Source organism: Micropterus salmoides, unplaced genomic scaffold (assembly GCF_014851395.1).
Source record: "Micropterus salmoides isolate LMB-PRFRI ecotype aquatic unplaced genomic scaffold, ASM1485139v1 Ms_hic_scaffold_8, whole genome shotgun sequence".
Lineage (NCBI taxonomy): Eukaryota > Metazoa > Chordata > Actinopteri > Centrarchiformes > Centrarchidae > Micropterus > Micropterus salmoides.
This window is the reverse complement of record NW_024044570.1, coordinates 38078262-38099133: the sequence shown is the minus strand read 5'-3', so window position 1 is coordinate 38099133 and position 20872 is coordinate 38078262. Positions and strand designations below refer to the sequence as shown.

At 46.9% G+C, this 20872-nt stretch overlaps 5 non-coding genes across 5 annotated transcripts; all 5 read left to right on the top strand.

Moving 5' to 3' along the window:
• The first annotated feature begins 5897 nt into the window (after positions 1-5897).
• On the top strand, positions 5898-5970 carry trnav-uac. The gene has a single exon. It is a non-coding gene; the product is annotated as a tRNA-Val (tRNA).
• Positions 5971-7655: 1685 nt separating this feature from the next.
• trnav-cac lies at positions 7656-7728 on the top strand. Its single transcript has one exon. It is a non-coding gene; the product is annotated as a tRNA-Val (tRNA).
• A 1664-nt stretch (positions 7729-9392) lies between these two features.
• On the top strand, positions 9393-9465 carry trnav-uac. The gene has a single exon. It is a non-coding gene; the product is annotated as a tRNA-Val (tRNA).
• A 1681-nt stretch (positions 9466-11146) lies between these two features.
• Positions 11147-11219, top strand: trnav-uac. The gene has a single exon. It is a non-coding gene; the product is annotated as a tRNA-Val (tRNA).
• A 5189-nt stretch (positions 11220-16408) lies between these two features.
• Positions 16409-16481, top strand: trnav-aac. Its single transcript has one exon. It is a non-coding gene; the product is annotated as a tRNA-Val (tRNA).
• Positions 16482-20872: the final 4391 nt, after the last annotated feature.

Sequence of the window (20872 nt, the reverse complement as noted above, 5' to 3'; positions counted from 1 at the left end):
GGAGCAACCTCGAAGGAACAAAGCAAATGACTGCAAAGCATTAACATCCTCAGGTTTTATTGAGGGCCAGTTGTTGATTTTGTCCATGTAAGCCGAAGAGATTTTATGTTCACTGCCAAAATGTTCAATCAAAAGCGTTTTTGCTCTTTGATAACCTGGTTCAGAGGGCATATGCTGACAACTTCTCACAATGTCTCTTGGTTGCCCTCTAGTGTACTGTTCTAGGAAGTACAGACAATCACTGAAATTTTGAGTTTTATCCTCAATGCAATTTTCAAAGGCTCTGAGAAAAGATTTGAAATACAGGGGATCTCCATCAAATACAGGTATATTTCTCATAGGCAGAGCAGAGGCTGTGTTTTGTTGGACCAACAGCGCGGTTATTTCATTTTGACGCTGCATGATGTTCAAAATGTCCAGAGAATTGATGGATGGATTATCGTCACAAACATCTTGCAAACCCGGTGATTGTGTATCTTGCCTTTGAAACACAGGAATGACATTAGGTATGGGTAGTTGTTTTACAACATGTTTGGGTTGAACACCAACAGGGACAGAATTTAACAAGTGACTGGAGGTAGGTTCAGAGCTTTTATTGGTGGGCACATAGCGTTCAGCATTCGGATTTAGTTCATATGTCCTTTGAGTTTCTGACCTTTTCAAGTAAGAATTCATGCCATCTGATGTTTGAGATGCACATCTTGACACTTTAGAGCCACACTTTGAGCTTACTTCCAGAACCTCCAATTTCGCATTTGTCACCTTTAATTCTGCCTCCAGAGCAAGTTGTTCCTTTTCTCTCCTTAAATGTTCCCGTTTCTTCCGTAAGTCCTCTTGTTCAAGTCGTATTTGTTCCTCCTGATCCTCCAAAATATGCCTTTGTTTTAGAGCAGCCATGCGTTCCTGTAACGCTGCTCTTTCTGCTTGCACTAATATTTTTGCAGATGCACTGGATGAAGGCTTTGACAGTTTAGAACCAGCCTTTGAACGCGTTTCAGAACCTTTATTGGATACACTGTCCTCAGGCCCAATATCAGTTGGATTATCAGGTGGTTTAATTGGAAGTTCATATGAATGGCCTGTGTTTGATAACCAACCTTTGACGTCATCAATAAAGCTTGAAAAACACTTTTCCTTTTGTTCAAAATATTTATCTTGTTTCTCCTTCTCGTCCTGAGCGCCGTGTCGCTTGTGGCTTTAGATGCAACGTCAGACATTTTACCCTTTGTTGATGTCGGTCATGTACACACAGTTGCTTGCAAAGAGTGAGTAAAGCACATACCTTGGGGAACTTCGTTTGTTGCGGTGGTTGCCTTTCTGCACGGAATTGAATGAACGCAGTAGCTGTTGTTGCGTGCGGCTGTGCGCATCACCTGTGAAGGCTTTGGGCCTTTGCGAATTCAAATTGCAGCAAATAATACCTCCACTCCGTAGTGCAGCTCCAGCGCTCCAGTAGCTTCACCGTTATCCAGTACGGTGTCCAGGGAAATTTTACACTGTCGGATGGGTCGTATTATTCGATGTTTGCACTGCATCCAGCCCCCTGGCTCCGTCACTCCTAGGCCCTTTCCTTTGTTTGTCTCCCACATCCAGGTGAGTAATCCACTTTCGAAACGGCAATTCAGCAAACGACAAGTCCAGTATCCACGCAAACCAACAATATATCCAGGGCAGGTTTTTTACTTAATGTAGTGGCTATTTGTCCATAAACTTAAACAAAAACAAATAATAACAAACTTCTCAAATGACCACTACATTAAGTAAAAAACCTGCCCTGGATATATTGTATAATCCATCCTCACGGTGGTCGACAGATTCAGCAAGTTTGTACATTTAGTCCCACTTCCTAAATTACCTTCTGCCAAAGAGATGGCGGAGGTCCTCGTCAAGCAGGTGTTCTGCATTCACGGGCTTCCTCTGGATATTGTGTCTGACCGTGGTCCGCAGTTTATCTCCGCTGTTTGGAAGGAGTTTTGCTCTGCTCTGGGGGCATCTGTCAGCTTATCTTCCGGGTACCACCCTCAAACTAACGGCCAAGCGGAGCGAGCCAATCAGAAGATGGAGGTAACGCTGCGCTGCATGGTTTCCAATAATCCCACAAAGTGGGCTTCTCAAGTGTCATGGGTCGAGTACGCTCACAACACTCTGCCGACTACTGCTACAGGTATGTCGCCATTCCAGTGTCTCTACGGATATCAGCCACCTCTGTTTCCTTCCCAAGAGAAGGACATAGCAGTTCCCTCGGTCCAGGCTCATATCCGGCGGTGTCACCGGACGTGGCACCGGGCCCGCTCCAAGCTGCTAAGGACCTCAGCCCAGTACCAGCATCAGGCCAATCGTCATCGGGTCCCTGCCCCCAAATACTCTAGGGGTGATAAGGTATGGCTGTCTACCAAGGACTTACCGTTGAAGACTGAGTCGCGCAAGCTTTCTCCTAGGTTTCTCGGGCCCTTTGTAGTAGAAAGAATCATAAACCCCATGGTGGTCAGGCTAAAGCTGCCCCGCTCCATGAAGGTGCACCCCTCATTCCATGTGTCCCGACTCAAGCCTGTTGCCTTCAGTCCGTTGCTCCCACCTCCGGCTCCCCCACCCCGATTCATCGATGGTGAGCAGGTGTTTACTGTTCACCGCCTGCTGGACTCCCGCCGCCGTGGCCGTGGTACTCAATACTTAGTGGACTGGGAGGGTTACGGCCCGGAGGAGAGGAGCTGGATTCCTCGCATTCAAATCCTGGATGCTACTCTGGTCAAAGACTTTCATCGTCGGTACCCTGAGAAACCTGGTGACCCGCCTGGAGGCGGCCGTTGGACGGGGGGTACTGTCACAAGGTCTCAACTATGACTATGCTGGGAGTGTCGGTGTGTGGTTGTCTGTGTTTTGTTACTTTCTGTTGCTCCACCTCTCTCTCTACCTTTGCAGTTTGACAGGAGGCGTGACTGGTGGGGAAGCATGGGGATGGCTCACTCACCTGTCGGGCAGACTGATTAACACACCTGATCCATATCATGTCGTTCTGTGCTGCTTCATAAGCCCTGCAGTTCTCCTCAGCCTTCGCTGGATTGTTATGTCGTATAGCTCTGGAGAGGACGCCTTCCCTTATGCCCATACCTGCCTGTTTTATCTGGAGGAGCACACCCTGCCTGCCGTCGAGCCTGCCACCAAGCTCAATCACTCGCTCCCACCTTGTCTTGCCAGCCTCGCAATAAAGTTTGTGAAAAGGCCTCCCGTCTTTGTCTGCTTTTGGGTTCTGGTTAAACCACTTCTGACAATCGTTAACATGTACAAACTGAAATCGATCTGATAAATAGGACTTAAACCAGCTTAGAGCGGTTCCTTTAATGCCAATGAAATATTCCAGTCTCTTCAATAGGATCTGATGGTCAATGGTATCAAATGCAGCACTAAGATCTAATAAAACCAGTACAGAGACAAGTCCTTTGTCTGATGCAATAAGGAGGTCGTTAGTAATTTTCACCAGTGCTGTCTCTGTGCTATGATGAGCTCTAAATCCTGACTGAAAATCCTCAAATAAACTATTGCTCTGTAGAAAGTCACACAGCTGTTTAGCAACTGCTTTCTCCTGAACCTTAGAGAGAAATGGAAGGTTAGATATAGGTCTATAGTTGGCTAAAACATCCGGATCAAGTTTGGGCTTTTTCAGAAGAGGTTTAATTACAGCTACTTTAAAGTACTGTGGTACATAGCCTGTTGATAAAGATAGATTGATCATATCTAATATAGAGGTGCTGACTAAGGGTAAAACATCTTTAAGCAGCCTAGTCGGGATGGGGTCTAAGAGGCAGGTTGATGGTTTAGATGAAGAAATTATTGAAGTTAGTTGGTAAAGATTGAGGGAAGCAAAACAGTCTAAACATGTATCTGGTTCTACAGCTGTTTCTAAGGTTCCTGAGTTAAGAGATAAGTTGGTGCCAGTTGAGGGCAGGTCTTGGTGAATTTTGTCTCTAATAGCTAGAATTTTATCATTAAAGAAGCTCATGAAATCGTAACTACTGAGAGCTATGGGAATACTTGGCTCAATAGAGCTGTGACTCTCTGTCAGCAGTGCTGAAAAGAAACCTGGGGTTGTTCCTATTTTCCTCTATTAATGACGAGTAGTACGCTGCTCTGGCATTACGGAGGGCCTTCCTATAAGTTTTAAGACTATCTTGCCAAATTAAACGAGAATTTTCCACTTTGGTGGAACGCCAATTCCTCTCAAGTTTCCGTGATATTTGCTTTAATTTGCGAGTTTCAGTATTATACCATGGAGCTAACCGTCTTTGTTTTAGTATTTTCTTTTTTAGAGGGGCTACAGAGTCGAGTGTCATTCGCAGCGAGCCTGCAGCACTATCAACAAGATGATCGATTTGGGAGGGACTGAAATTAGCATAGGAGTCCTCCGTTACTTTGTGACTAGATAATGTATTTAGAGCTGATGGAATCGCATCCTTAAATTTAGCTATGGCACTATCAGACAGACATCTTGTATAGAAATTTTTGCCCAATGGCGAGTAGTTCAGCAATACAAACTCAAAAGTTATCAAACAGTGGTCGGATAAAGAGGGATTCTGTGGGAACACCACTAAATGTTCAATTTCAATACCATACACCAAAACAAGGTCGAGGGTGTGGTTAAAACAGTGAGTCGGTTCATGAACACTCTGAGAGAAGCCGATGGAATCTAACAAAGAGATAAACGCAGTACTGAAGCTGTCATTCTCAACATCCACATGAATATTAAAATCTCCTACAATAATAACTTTGTCCGTTTTAAGGACTAAAGTTGACAAAAACTCTGCAAATTCAGATAAGAATTCAGAGTACGGACCACGTGCTTTGTACACTATAACAAAAAGAATTGGTTGCAGTGATTTCCAACTTGGGTGTGAAAGAATAAGAACAAGACTTTCAAATGAGTTATAGTTTAGTTTAGGTTTAGAGCTGATTAGCTAGAGTCGAAGATAGCTGCAACTCCACCTCCTCGGCCTGTGCCTCGAGGAATGTGAGTATTAATATGACTGGGAGGGGTGGATTCATTTAGGCTAACATATTCTCCATCACCCAGCCAGGTTTCAGTAAGACCAAATAAATCAATATCATAATCTGATATTAGTTCATTTACTAGTACACCTTTAGAAGAGAGAGATCTGATGTTTAAGAGTCCACATTTAACTCTCCTATTCGTTTGCACTATTGCTCTTGTGGTTTTAATTTTTATGAGGTTTTTATGCACAGCTCCTCTTCTGTTTACCTTTTTTAATAATTTCGATGGTCGGGGGGCAGACACCGTCACTATAGGATTTTCACTAAGTAACTCCTGAAATGGAGGAGCAGAGAAGTGTGTTAGACTGCGACTCTGCGTAGGGTTTTGAGTGGGTAACTGCTGAAAAAGAAGGGCAGAGAAGTGTGTTAAACTACAACTCTGCCTCCTGGTCTCAACTCTGGGTTGTCATGGATTTGGTCCACTAATAAACTTGGCCAGATTTCTAGAAATGAGAGCTGCTCCTTCCTAAGTGGGATGGATGCCGTCTCTCCGGATCAGACCAGGTCTTCCCCAGAAAGTCTGCCAATGATCAACAAATCCCACATCGTTTGCTGGACACCACCTCGACAACCAGCGGCGGAATGACGACATGCGGCTATACATGTCATCACTGGTCAGATTTGGCAGGGGTCCAGTTCTGCTCTCTCTGCTGGGTTTTTCCGGTCCGTACGATGTGCATCAACAGTGTGGCAAGACAGACGATGTAATCAGTACCCCTAATAGGATGCCAGAAAACACGTGGTCTGTCACATCAATATGCTGAAACTGTGTAACAACCTTGACGATTCCTCTAGCCCGGCAGTGAGAAACGGATGCGGCAAGGCGTGAGTTTGTGTGGCATGTGCTGTCAGCTGTTTCTGTAGTGTAGTGGTTATCACGTTTGCCTTACACGCAAAAGGTCCCCAGTTTGAAACTGAGCAGAAACATTTCTCTTTGGGCTCTCCTCTCAGTATTAAAGAGCTCATATTATGCTCATTTTCCGGTTCATATTTGTATTTAGGGGTGGTAACGGAATAGGTTTACATGGTTTCATTTTCAAAAACACCATCTTTTTGTCGTACTGCACATTGCTACAGCATCTCTTTTCACCCCTGGAAATTGAACGCTCCGTTTTAGCTACCGAGTGAGGCATCTCAATTCCGTAAGATCGTTGTTGGGAGTTGCACATGAGCAGTACCTAGGTAAGGACTACTGGTTAATCAGAAGCAGAGTAGGGCGGGTCCTGAGGAGCAAGGTAGTGTGATCCAAAACAAAGCCGCTTTGGTAACCACATGGCTTCGGTTCAGCCGTACGTGATCCCGAAACACAGGCAGAACAACTCGAAGCAGCTTCGCAACCTAGACTGGAGCAAGACGTTTCAGAGTGGTAAGCTATTCATTTGTAATGCAGTTTATCCTTCATACGTAACGTTTTAATTGTGCACTCTGCGCGGTAGGGAGTGTGGGGCTGAGTGGGGAAAGCGGGCGGACGTCTTGTTCCTGTGTGCGCTGCAGCAGAGTGTGTTTCTCCACCAGTGTTTTTGAGGGCGTGCCACACTAGCCGCTAGGCGAGCATTACTATGCGTGTTACATAGTGGAGCAGATGGGTTACGAAAGTAAAGGCTGCACTACAATTGAGCTGTTTTCAGGCAGTTCGGGAGCAGTTTTTTTTGCGTTAAATGGTATGTCCCTATGGGGTGGACTTTGGGCTTTTTCACTTTGCTCAGGGCTTTGACTTCTGGATAGAGGGTCCATCCTCTGCGTCATCAAGCACGGCCTGCATTTCCGCTGGTCTACATCCCAATTGGTTTGATATCAGTCAGTACATTTCATTAGTGCAAAAGGAGCCAAGTAGAATTTGATTGAAATAAAAGTAATAATTGAGGTCACCGTGATAGCATCAGCAGATTCTTGTTGTTTTTTTTAAATTTGATTTCCCTACATAAATAATTTTCATTCAACTTAGTTCCACTCCATGGTTTTCCCCTAGTCCTCCGCGCATCCCCTGCAGTGACTCTATGCCCCAGTTTGAGTACCACTACTCTAGAGGACAGCCTACTGTATGACACTGTTAAAGCTGCAATCCTGTGTGCCTGAGGCTCACAGGCATCAGTTAAGAGGCCACAAGAAAAGTTTGACCCAAACCTGTGTAGAGTTTGCTAGGGACAGGGAAAGCTTATTTGACAAAAGGTGTAGGCCCACTGCTTGTAAAGTTGAGGAATTTGCTTATCTCCGTGGACTCCCCGTGCTGGTCTATATAAGCTAATTCCGGGAGCGCTTGCATCGTGGCCGATTTTTCGCAAGGGAGGCGCTTACTAGTTCCCAGCCTGAAATGGAACGCTAGCCCCATCATTCGCCTGTTGTTGGACATGTCCAAGTTGCAGACAAAGCGTTGGCTCCGTGGCCTATTCCCAGTTCTGCTCTCTCTGCTGGGCTTTTCCGGTCCGTACGATGAGCGTCAACAGTGTGGCAAGACAGACGATATAATCAGTACCCCTAATAGGATGCCAGAAAACACGTGGTCTGTCACATCAATATGCTGAAACTGTGTAACACCCATGATGATTCCTCTAGCCCGGCAATGAGAAGCGGACGCGGCAAGGCGTGAGTTTGTGTGGCGCCTGCTGTCAGCTGTTTCTGTAGTGTAGTGGTTATCACGTTCGCCTCACACGCGAAAGGTCCCCAGTTCGAAACTGAGCAGAAACATTTCTCTTTGGGCTCTTCTCTCAGTATTAAAGAGCTCATATTATGCTCATTTTCCGGCTCATATTTGTATTTAGGGGTGGTACCGGAATAGGTTTACATGGTTTCATTTTCAAAAACACCATCTTTTTGTCGTACTGCACATTGCTACAGCATCTCTTTTCACCCCTGGAAATTGAACGCTCCGTTTTAGCTACCGAGTGAGGCATCTCAATTCCGTAAGGTCGTTGCACATGCGCAGTACCTAGGTAAGGACTACTGATTAATCAGAAGCAGAGTAGGGCGGGTCCTGAGGAGCAAGGTAGTGTGATCCAAAACAAAGCCGCTTTGGTAACCACATGGCTTCGGTTCAGCCGTACGTGATCCCGAAACACAGGCAGAACAACTCGAAGCAGCTTCGCAACCTAGACTGGAGCAAGACGTTTCAGAGTGGTAAGCTATTCATTTGTAATGCAGTTTATCCTTCATACGTAACGTTTTAATTGTGCACTCTGCGCGGTAGGGAGTGTGGGGCTGAGTGGGGAAAGCGGGCGGACGTCTTGTTCCTGTGGGCGCTGCAGCAGAGTGTGTTTCTCCACCAGTGTTTTTGAGGGCGTGCCACACTAGCCGCTAGGCGAGCATTACTATGCGTGTTACATAGTGGAGCAGATGGGTTACGAAAGTAAAGGCTGCACTACAATTGAGCTGTTTTCAGGCAGTTCGGGAGCAGTGTTTTTTGCGTTAAATGGTATGTCCCTATGGGGTGGACTTTGGGCTTTTTCACTTTGCTCAGGGCTTTGACTTCTGGATAGAGGGTCCATCCTCTGCGTCATCAAGCACGGCCTGCATTTCCGCTGGTCTACATCCCAATTGGTTTGATATCAGTCAGTACATTTCATTAGTGCAAAAGGAGCCAAGTAGAATTTGATTGAAATAAAAGTAATAATTGAGGTCACCGCGATAGCATCAGCAGATTCTTGTTGGTTTTTTTAAATTTGATTTCCCTACATAAATAATTTTCATTCAACTTAGTTCCACTCCATGGTTTTCCCCTAGTCCTCCGCGCATCCCCTGCAGTGACTCTATGCCCCAGTTTGAGTACCACTACTCTAGAGGACAGCTTACTGTATGACACTGTTAAAGCTGCAATCCTGTGTGCCTATGGATTGGTGCCTGAGGCTCACAGGCATCAGTTAAGAGGCCACAAGAAAAGTTTGACCCAAACCTGTGTAGAGTTTGCTAGGGACAGGGAAAGCTTATTTGACAAAAGGTGTAGGGAATTTGCTTATCTCCGTGGACTCCCCGTGCTGGACTATATAAGCTAATTCCGGGAGCGTTTGCATCGTGGCCGATTTTTCGCAAGGGAGGCGCTAGTTCCCAACCTGAAATGGAACACTAGCCCCATCATTCGCCTGTTGTTGGACATGTCCAAGTTGCAGACAAAGCGTTGGCTCCGTGGCCTATTCCCAGTTCTGCTCTCTCTGCTGGGCTTTTCGGGTCCGTACGATGAGCGTCAACAGTGTGGCAAGACAGACGATATAATTAGTACCCCTAATAGGATGCCAGAAAACACGTGGTCTGTCACATCAATATGCTGAAACTGTGTAACACCCATGATGATTCCTCTAGCCCGGCAGTGAGAAACGGACGCGGCAATGCGTGAGTTTGTGTGGCCTGTGCCATCAGCTGTTTCTGTAGTGTAGTGGTTATCACGTTCGCCTTACACGCGAAAGGTCCCCAGTTCGAAACTGAGCAGAAACATTTCTCTTTGGGCTCTTCTCTCAGTATTAAAGAGCTCATATTATGCTCATTTTCCGGTTCATATTTGTATTTAGGGGTGGTACCGGAATAGGTTTACATGGTTTCATTTTCAAAAACACCATCTTTTTGTCGTACTGCACATTGCTGCAGCATCACTTTTCACCCCTGGAAATTGAACGCTCCGTTTTAGCTACCGAGTGAGGCATCTCAATTCCGTAAGATCGTTGTTGGGAGTTGCACATGCGCAGTACCTAGGTAAGGACTACTGGTTAATCAGAAGCAGAGTAGGGCGGGTCCTGAGGAGCAAGGTAGTGTGATCCAAAACAAAGCCGCTTTGGTAACCACATGGCTTCGGTTCAGCCGTACGTGATCCCGAAACACAGGCAGAACAACTCGAAGCAGCTTCGCAACCTAGACTGGAGCAAGACGTTTCAGAGTGGTAAGCTATTCATTTGTAATGCAGTTTATCCTTCATACGTAACGTTTTAATTGTGCACTCTGCGCGGTAGGGAGTGTGGGGCTGAGTGGGGAAAGCGGGCGGACGTCTTGTTCCTGTGTGCGCTGCAGCAGAGTGTGTTTCTCCACCAGTGTTTTTGAGGGCGTGCCACACTAGCCGCTAGGCGAGCATTACTATGCGTGTTACATAGTGGAGCAGATGGGTTACGAAAGTAAAGGCTGCACTACAATTGAGCTGTTTTCAGGCAGTTCGGGAGCAGTGTTTTTGCGTTAAATGGTATGTCCCTATGGGGTGGACTTTGGGCTTTTTCACTTTGCTCAGGGCTTTGACTTCTGGTAGAGGGTCCATCCTCTGCGTCATCAAGCACGGCCTGCATTTCCGCTGGTCTACATCCCAATTGGTTTGATATCAGTCAGTACATTTCATTAGTGCAAAAGGAGCCAAGTAGAATTTGATTGAAATAAAAGTAATAATTGAGGTCACCGCGATAGCATCAGCAGATTCTTGTTTTTTTTTTAATTTGATTTCCCTACATAAATAATTTTCATTCAACTTAGTTCCACTCCATGGTTTTCCCCTAGTCCTCCGCGCATCCCCTGCAGTGACTCTATGCCCCAGTTTGAGTACCACTACTCTAGAGGACAGCCTACTGTATGACACTGTTAAAGCTGCAATCCTGTGTGCCTGAGGCTCACAGGCATCAGTTAAGAGGCCACAAGAAAAGTTTGACCCAAACCTGTGTAGAGTTTGCTAGGGACAGGGAAAGCTTATTTGACAAAAGGTGTAGGCCTACTGCTTGTAAAGTTGAGGAATTTGCTTATCTCCGTGGACTCCCCGTGCTGGACTATATAAGCTAATTCCGGGAGCGCTTGCATCGTGGCCGATTTTTCGCAAGGGAGGCGCTTACTAGTACCCAGCCTGAAATGGAACGCTAGCCCCATCATTCGCCTGTTGTCGGACATGTCCAAGTTGCAGACAAAGCGTTGGCTCCGTGGCCTATTCCCAGTTCTGCTCTCTCTGCTGGGTTTTTCCGGTCCGTACGATGAGCGTCAACAGTGTGGCAAGACAGACGATGTAATCAGTACCCCTAATAGGATGCCAGAAAACACGTGGTCTGTCACATCAATATGCTGAAACTGTGTAACAACCTTGATGATTCCTGTAGCCCGGCAGTGAGAAACGGATGCGGCAATGCGTGAGTTTGTGTGGCATGTGCCATTAACTGTTTCTGTAGTGTAGTGGTTATCACGTTCGCCTTACACGCTAAAGGTCCCCAGTTCGAACCTGAGCAGAAACATTTCTCTTTGGGCTCTCCTCTCAGTATTAAAGAGTTCATATTATGCTCATTTTCCGGTTCATATTTGTATTTAGGGGTGGTACCGGAATAGGTTTACATGGTTTCATTTTCAAAAACACCATCTTTTTGTCGTACTGCACATTGCTGCAGCATCACTTTTCACCCCTGGAAATTGAACGCTCCGTTTTAGCTACCGAGTGAGGCATCTCAAATTCCGTAAGATCGTTGTTGGGAGTTGCACATGCGCAGTACCTAGGTAAGGACTACTGGTTAATCAGAAGCAGAGTAGGGCGGGTCCTGAGGAGCAAGGTAGTGTGATCCAAAACAAAGCCGCTTTGGTAACCACATGGCTTCGGTTCAGCCGTACGTGATCCCGAAACACAGGCAGAACAACTCGAAGCAGCTTCGCAACCTAGACTGGAGCAAGACGTTTCAGAGTGGTAAGCTATTCATTTGTAATGCAGTTTATCCTTCATACGTAACGTTTTAATTGTGCACTCTGCGCGGTAGGGAGTGTGGGGCTGAGTGGGGAAAGCGGGCGGACGTCTTGTTCCTGTGTGCGCTGCAGCAGAGTGTGTTTCTCCACCAGTGTTTTTGAGGGCGTGCCACACTAGCCGCTAGGCGAGCATTACTATGCGTGTTACATAGTGGAGCAGATGGGTTACGAAAGTAAAGGCTGCACTACAATTGAGCTGTTTTCAGGCAGTTCGGGAGCAGTGTTTTCTGCGTTAAATGGTATGTCCCTATGGGGTGGACTTTGGGCTTTTTCACTTTGCTCAGGGCTTTGACTTCTGGGTAGAGGGTCCATCCTCTGCGTCATCAAGCACGGCCTGCATTTCCGCTGGTCTACATCCCAATTGGTTTGATATCAGTCAGTACATTTCATTAGTGCAAAAGGAGCCAAGTAGAATTTGATTGAAATAAAAGTAATAATTGAGGTCACCGCGATAGCATCAGCAGATTCTTGTTTTTTTTTTTATTTGATTTCCCTACATAAATAATTTTCATTCAACTTAGTTCCACTCCATGGTTTTCCCCTAGTCCTCCGCGCATCCCCTGCAGTGACTCTATGCCCCAGTTTGAGTACCACTACTCTAGAGGACAGCTTACTGTATGACACTGTTAAAGCTGCAATCCTGTGTGCCTATGGATTGGTGCCTGAGGCTCACAGGCATCAGTTAAGAGGCCACAAGAAAAGTTTGACCCAAACCTGTGTAGAGTTTGCTAGGGACAGGGAAAGCTTATTTGACAAAAGGTGTAGGCCTACTGCTTGTAAAGTTGAGGAATTTGCTTATCTCCGTGGACTCCCCGTGCTGGACTATATAAGCTAATTCCGGGAGCGCTTGCATCGTGGCCGATTTTTCGCAAGGGAGGCGCTTACTAGTACCCAGCCTGAAATGGAACGCTAGCCCCATCATTCGCCTGTTGTCGGACATGTCCAAGTTGCAGACAAAGCGTTGGCTCCGTGGCCTATTCCCAGTTCTGCTCTCTCTGCTGGGCTTTTCCGGTCCGTACGATGAGCGTCAACAGTGTGGCAAGACAGACGATGTAATCAGTACCCCTAATAGGATGCCAGAAAACACGTGGTCTGTCACATCAATATGCTGAAACTGTGTAACACCCATGAGATTCCTCTAGCCGGCAGTGAGAAACGGACGCGGCAAGGCGTGAGTTTGTGTGGCGCCTGCTGTCAGCTGTTTCTGTAGTGTAGTGGTTATCACGTTCGCCTACACGCGAAAGGTCCCCAGTTCGAAACTGGGCAGAAACATTTCTCTTTGGGCTCTTCTCTCAGTATTAAAGAGCTCATATTATGCTCATTTTCCGGTTCATATTTGTATTTAGGGGTGGTACCGGAATAGGTTTACATGGTTTCATTTTCAAAAACACCGTCTTTTTGTCGTACTGCACATTGCTGCAGCATCACTTTTCACCCCTGGAAACTGAACGCTCCGTTTTAGCTACCGAGTGAGGCATCTCACTTCCGTAAGATCGTTGTTGGGAGTTGCACATGCGCAGTACCTAGGTAAGGACTACTGGTTAATCAGAAGCAGAGTAGGGCGGGTCCTGAGGAGCAAGGTAGTGTGATCCAAAACAAAGCCGCTTTGGTAACCACATGGCTTCGGTTCAGCCGTACGTGATCCCGAAACACAGGCAGAACAACTCGAAGCAGCTTCGCAACCTAGACTGGAGCAAGACGTTTCAGAGTGGTAAGCTATTCATTTGTAATGCAGTTTATCCTTCATACGTAACGTTTTAATTGTGCACTCTGCGCGGTAGGGAGTGTGGGGCTGAGTGGGGAAAGCGGGCGGACGTCTTGTTCCTGTGTGCGCTGCAGCAGAGTGTGTTTCTCCACCAGTGTTTTTGAGGGCGTGCCACACTAGCCGCTAGGCGAGCATTACTATGCGTGTTACATAGTGGAGCAGATGGGTTACGAAAGTAAAGGCTGCACTACAATTGAGCTGTTTTCAGGCAGTTCGGGAGCAGTGTTTTTGCGTTAAATGGTATGTCCCTATGGGGTGGACTTTGGGCTTTTTCACTTTGCTCAGGGCTTTGACTTCTGGGTAGAGGGTCCATCCTCTGCGTCATCAAGCACGGCCTGCATTTCCGCTGGTCTACATCCCAATTGGTTTGATATCAGTCAGTACATTTCATTAGTGCAAAAGGAGCCAAGTAGAATTTGATTGAAATAAAAGTAATAATTGAGGTCACCGCGATAGCATCAGCAGATTCTTGTTGTTTTTTTTAAATTTGATTTCCCTACATAAATAATTTTCATTCAACTTAGTTCCACTCCATGGTTTTCCCCTAGTCCTCCGCGCATCCCCTGCAGTGACTCTATGCCCCAGTTTGAGTACCACTACTCTAGAGGACAGCCTACTGTATGACACTGTTAAAGCTGCAATCCTGTGTGCCTGAGGCTCACAGGCATCAGTTAAGAGGCCACAAGAAAAGTTTGACCCAAACCTGTGTAGAGTTTGCTAGGGACAGGGAAAGCTTATTTGACAAAAGGTGTAGGCCTACTGCTTGTAAAGTTGAGGAATTTGCTTATCTCCGTGGACTCCCCGTGCTGGACTATATAAGCTAATTCCGGGAGCGCTTGCATCGTGGCCGATTTTTCGCAAGGGAGGCGCTTACTAGTACCCAGCCTGAAATGGAACGCTAGCCCCATCATTCGCCTGTTGTCGGACATGTCCAAGTTGCAGACAAAGCGTTGGCTCCGTGGCCTATTCCCAGTTCTGCTCTCTCTGCTGGGTTTTCCGGTCCGTACGATGAGCGTCAACAGTGTGGCAAGACAGACGATGTAATCAGTACCCCTAATAGGATGCCAGAAAACACGTGGTCTGTCACATCAATATGCTGAAACTGTGTAACACCCATGATGATTCCTCTAGCCCGGCAGTGAGAAACGGACGCGGCAAGGCGTGAGTTTGTGTGGCGCGTGCTGTCAGCTGTTTCTGTAGTGTAGTGGTTATCACGTTCGCCTACACGCGAAAGGTCCCCAGTTCGAAACTGGCAGAAACATTTCTCTTTGGGCTCCTCTCAGTATTAAAGAGCTCATATATGCTCATTTTCCGGTTCATATTTGTATTTAGGGGTGGTACCGGAATAGGTTTACATGGTTTCATTTTCAAAAACACCATCTTTTTGTCGTACTGCACATTGCTGCAGCATCACTTTTCACCCCTGGAAATGAACGCTCCGTTTTAGCTACCGAGTGAGGCATCTCATTCCGTAAGATCGTTGTTGGGAGTTGCACATGCGCAGTACCTAGGTAAGGACTACTGGTTAATCAGAAGCAGAGTAGGGCGGGTCCTGAGGAGCAAGGTAGTGTGATCCAAAACAAAGCCGCTTTGGTAACCACATGGCTTCGGTTCAGCCGTACGTGATCCCGAAACACAGGCAGAACAACTCGAAGCAGCTTCGCAACCTAGACTGGAGCAAGACGTTTCAGAGTGGTAAGCTATTCATTTGTAATGCAGTTTATCCTTCATACGTAACGTTTTAATTGTGCACTCTGCGCGGTAGGGAGTGTGGGCTGAGTGGGGAAAGCGGGGACGTCTTGTTCCTGTGTGCGCTGCAGCAGAGTGTGTTTCTCCACCAGTGTTTTTGAGGGCGTGCCACACTAGCCGCTAGGCGAGCATTACTATGCGTGTTACATAGTGGAGCAGATGGGTTACGAAAGTAAAGGCTGCACTACAATTGAGCTGTTTTCAGGCAGTTCGGGAGCAGTGTTTCTGCGTTAAATGGTATGTCCCTATGGGGTGGACTTTGGGCTTTTTCACTTTGCTCAGGGCTTGACTTCTGGGTAGAGGGTCCATCCTCTGCGTCATCAAGCACGGCCTGCATTTCCGCTGGTCTACATCCCAATTGGTTTGATATCAGTCAGTACATTTCATTAGTGCAAAAGGAGCCAAGTAGAATTTGATTGAAATAAAAGTAATAATTGAGGTCACCGCGATAGCATCAGCAGATTCTTGTTGTTTTTTAAATTTGATTTCCCTACATAAATAATTTTCATTCAACTTAGTTCCACTCCATGGTTTTCCCCTAGTCCTCCGCGCATGCCCTGCAGTCACTCTATGCCCCAGTTTGAGTACCACTACTCTAGAGGACAGCCTACTGTATGACACTGTTAAAGCTGCAATCCTGTGTGCCTGAGGCTCACAGGCATCAGTTAAGAGGCCACAAGAAAAGTTTGACCCAAACCTGTGTAGAGTTTGCTAGGGACAGGGAAAGCTTATTTGACAAAAGGTGTAGGCCTACTGCTTGTAAAGTTGAGGAATTTGCTTATCTCCGTGGACTCCCCGTGCTGGACTATATAAGCTAATTCCGGGAGCGCTTGCATCGTGGCCGATTTTTGCAAGGGAGGCGCTTACTAGTACCCAGCCTGAAATGGAACGCTAGCCCCATCATTCGCCTGTTGTCGGACATGTCCAAGTTGCAGACAAAGCGTTGGCTCCGTGGCCTATTCCCAGTTCTGCTCTCTCTGCTGGGCTTTCCGGCCGTACGATGAGCGTCAACAGTGTGGCAAGACAGACGATGTAATCAGTACCCCTAATAGGATGCCAGAAAACACGTGGTCTGTCACATCAATATGCTGAAACTGTGTAACACCCATGAGATTCCTCTAGCCGGCAGTGAGAAACGGACGCGGCAAGGCGTGAGTTTGTGTGCGCCTGCTGTCAGCTGTTTCTGTAGTGTAGTGGTTATCACGTTCGCCTAACACGCGAAAGGTCCCCAGTTCGAAACTGGGCAGAAACATTTCTCTTTGGGCTCTTCTCTCAGTATTAAAGAGCTCATATTATGCTCATTTTCCGGTTCATATTTGTATTTAGGGGTGGTACCGGAATAGGTTTACATGGTTTCATTTTCAAAAACACCGTCTTTTTGTCGTACTGCACATTGCTGCAGCATCACTTTTCACCCCTGGAAACTGAACGCTCCGTTTTAGCTACCGAGTGAGGCATCTCACTTCCGTAAGATCGTTGTTGGGAGTTGCACATGCGCAGTACCTAGGTAAGGACTACTGGTTAATCAGAAGCAGAGTAGGGCGGGTCCTGAGGAGCAAGGTAGTGTGATCCAAAACAAAGCCGCTTTGGTAACCACATGGCTTCGGTTCAGCCGTACGTGATCCCGAAACACAGGCAGAACAACTCGAAGCAGCTTCGCAACCTAGACTGGAGCAAGACGTTTCAGAGTGGTAAGCTATTCATTTGTAATGCAGTTTATCCTTCATACGTAACGTTTTAATTGTGCACTCTGCGCGGTAGGGAGTGTGGGGCTGAGTGGGGAAAGCGGGCGGACGTCTTGTTCCTGTGTGCGCTGCAGCAGAGTGTGTTTCTCCACCAGTGTTTTTGAGGGGTGCCACACTAGCCGCTAGGCGAGCATTACTATGCGTGTTACATAGTGGAGCAGATGGGTTACGAAAGTAAAGGCTGCACTACAATTGAGCTGTTTTCAGGCAGTTCGGGAGCAGTGTTTTCTGCGTTAAATGGTATGTCCCTATGGGGTGGACTTTGGGCTTTTTCACTTTGCTCAGGGCTTTGACTTCTGGGTAGAGGGTCCATCCTCTGCGTCATCAAGCACGGCCTGCATTTCCGCTGGTCTACATCCCAATTGGTTTGATATCAGTCAGTACATTTCATTAGTGCAAAAGGAGCCAAGTAGAATTTGATTGAAATAAAAGTAATAATTGAGGTCACCGCGATAGCATCAGCAGATTCTTGTTTTTTTTTAAATTTGATTTCCCTACATAAAAATTTCATTCAACTTAGTTCCACTCCATGGTTTTCCCTAGTCCTCGCGCATCCCCTGCGTCACTCCCCCAGTTTGAGTACCACTACTCTAGAGGACAGCCTACTGTATGACACTGTTTAAGCTGCAATCCTGTGTGCCTGAGGCTCACAGGCATCAGTTAAGAGGCCACAAGAAAAGTTTGACCCAAACCTGTGTAGAGTTTGCTAGGGACAGGGAAAGCTTATTTGACAAAAGGTGTAGGCCTACTGCTTGTAAAGTTGAGGAATTTGCTTATCTCCGTGGACTCCCCGTGCTGGCTATAAGCTAATTCCGGGAGCGTTGCATCGTGGCCGATTTTTCAAGGGAGGCGTACTAGTCCCACCTGAAATGGAACGCTAGCCCCATCATTCGCCTGTTGTCGGACATGTCCAAGTTGCAGACAAAGCGTTGGCTCCGTGGCCTATTCCCAGTTCTGCTCTCTTGCTGGGTTTTTCCGGTCCACGATGAGCGTCAACAGTGTGGCAAGACGACGATGAATACAGTACCCCTAATAGGATGCCAGAAAACACGTGGTCTGTCACATCAATATGCTGAAACTGTGTACACACCATGATGATTCCTCTAGCCTGGCGTGAGAAAACGGACGCGGCAAGGCGTGAGTTTGTGTGCGCTGCTGTCAGCTGTTTGTAGTGTAGTGGTTATCACGTTCGCCAACACGCGAAAGGTCCCCAGTTCGAAACTGGCAGAACATTCTCTTTGGGCTTTCTCTCAGTATTAAAGAGCTCATATTATGCTCATTTTCCGGTTCATATTGTATTTAGGGGTGGTACCGGAATAGGTTTACATGGTTTCATTTTCAAAAACACCGTCTTTTGTCGTACTGCACATTGCTGCAGCATCACTTTTCACCCTGGAAACTGAACGCTCCGTTTTAGCTACCGAGTGAGGCATCTCACTTCCGTAAGATCGTTGTGTGGGAGTTGCACATGCGCAGTACCTAGGTAAGGACTACTGGTTAATCAGAAGCAGTAGGGCGGTCCTGAGGAGCAAGGTAGTGTGATCCAAAACAAAGCCGCTTTGGTAACCACATGGCTTCGGTCAGCCGTACGTGATCCGAAACACAGGCAGAACAACTCGAAGCAGCTTCGCAACCTAGACTGGAGCAAGACGTTCAGAGTGGTAAGCTATTCATTGTAATGCAGTTTATCCTTCATACGTAACGTTTTAATTGTGCACTCTGCGTGGTAGGGAGTGTGGGGCTGAGTGGGGAAAGCGGGGGACGTCGTTCCTGTGTGCGCTGCAGCAGAGTGTGTTTCTCCACCAGTGTTTTTGAGGGCGTGCCACACTAGCCGCTAGGCGCATTACTATGCGTGGTTACATAGTGGAGCAGAGGGTTACGAAAGTAAAGGCTGCTACAATTGAGCTGTTTTCAGGCAGTTCGGGAGCAGTGTTTTCTGCGTTAAATGGTATGTCCCTATGGGGTGGACTTTGGGCTTTTTCACTTTGCTCAGGGCTTTGATTCTGGTAGAGGGTCCATCCTCTGCGTCATCAAGCACGGCCTGCATTTCCGCTGGGTACATCCAATTGGTTTGATATCAGTCAGTAATTTCATTAGTGCAAAAGGAGCCAAGTAGAATTTGATTGAAATAAAAGTAATAATTGAGGTCACCGCGATAGCATCAGCAGATTCTTGTTTTTTTTAAATTTGATTTCCCTACATAAATAATTTCATTCAACTTAGTTCCACTCCATGGTTTCCCTAGTCTCCGCGCATCCCTGCAGTGACTCTATGCCCCAGTTTGAGTACCACTACTCTAGAGGACAGCCTACTGTATGACACTGTTAAAGCTGCAATCCGTGTGCCTGAGGATCACAGGCATCAGTTAAGAGGCCACAAGAAAAGTTTGACCCAAACCTGTGTAGAGTTTGCTAGGGACAGGGAAAGCTTATTTGACAAAAGGTGTAGGCCTACTGCTTGTAAAGTTGAGGAATTTGCTTATCTCCGTGGACTTCCCCGTGCTGGCTATATAAGCTAATTCCGGGAGCGTTTGCATCGTGGCCGATTTTTCGCAAGGGAGGCGCTTACTAGTTACCAACCTGAAATGGAACGCTAGCCCCATCATTCGCCTGTTGTCGGACATGTCCAAGTTGCAGACAAAGCGTTGGCTCCGTGGCCTATTCCCAGTTCTGCTCTCTCTGCTGGGCTTTTCCGGTCCGTACGATGAGCGTCAACAGTGTGGCAAGACAGACGATGTAATCAGTACCCCTAATAGGATGCCAGAAAACACGTGGTCTGTCACATCAATATGCTGAAACTGTGTGTAACACCCATGATGATTCCTCTAGCCCGGCAGTGAGAAACGGACGCGGCAATGCGTGAGTTTGTGTGGCGTGCGTCAGCTGTTTCTGTAGTGTAGTGGTTATCACGTTCGCCTACACGCGAAAGGTCCCCAGTTCGAAACTGGGCAGAAAACATTCTCTTTGGGCTCTTCTCTCAGTATTAAGAGTCATATTATGCTCATTTTCCGGTTCATATTTGTATTTAGGGGTGGTACCGGAATAGGTTTACATGGTTTCATTTTCAAAAACACCATCTTTTTGTCGTACTGCACATTGCTGCAGCATCACTTTTCACCCCTGGAAATTGAACGCTTTTAGCTACCGAGTGAGGCATTCATTCCGTAAGATCGTTGTTGGGAGTTGCATGCGCAGTACCTAGGTAAGGACTACTGGTTAATCAGAAGCAGAGTAGGGCGGGTCCTGAGGAGCAAGGTAGTGTGATCCAAAACAAAGCCGCTTTGGTAACCACATGGCTTCGGTTCAGCCGTACGTGATCCCGAAACACAGGCAGAACAACTCGAAGCAGCTTCGCAACCTAGACTGGAGCAAGACGTTTCAGAGTGGTAAGCTATTCATTTGTAATGCAGTTTATCCTTCATACGTAACGTTTTAATTGTGCACTCTGCGCGGTAGGGAGTGTGGGGCTGAGTGGGGAAAGCGGGCGGAGTCTTGTTCCTGTGTGCGCTGCAGCAGAGTGTGTTTCTCCACCAGTGTTTTGAGGGCGTGCCACACTAGCCGCTAGGCGAGCATTACTATGCGTGTTACATAGTGGAGCAGATGGGTTACGAAAGTAAAGGCTGCACTACAATTGAGCTGTTTTCAGGCAGTTCGGGAGCAGTGTTTTCTGCGTTAAATGGTATGTCCCTATGGGGTGGACTTGGGCTTTTTCACTTTGCTCAGGCTTTGACTTCTGGTAGAGGGTCCATCCTCTGCGTCATCAGCACGGCCTGCATTTCCGCTGGTCTACATCCCAATTGGTTTGATATCAGTCAGTACATTTCATTAGTGCAAAAGGAGCCAAGTAGAATTTGATTGAAATAAAAGTAATAATGAGGTCACCGCGATAGCATCAGCAG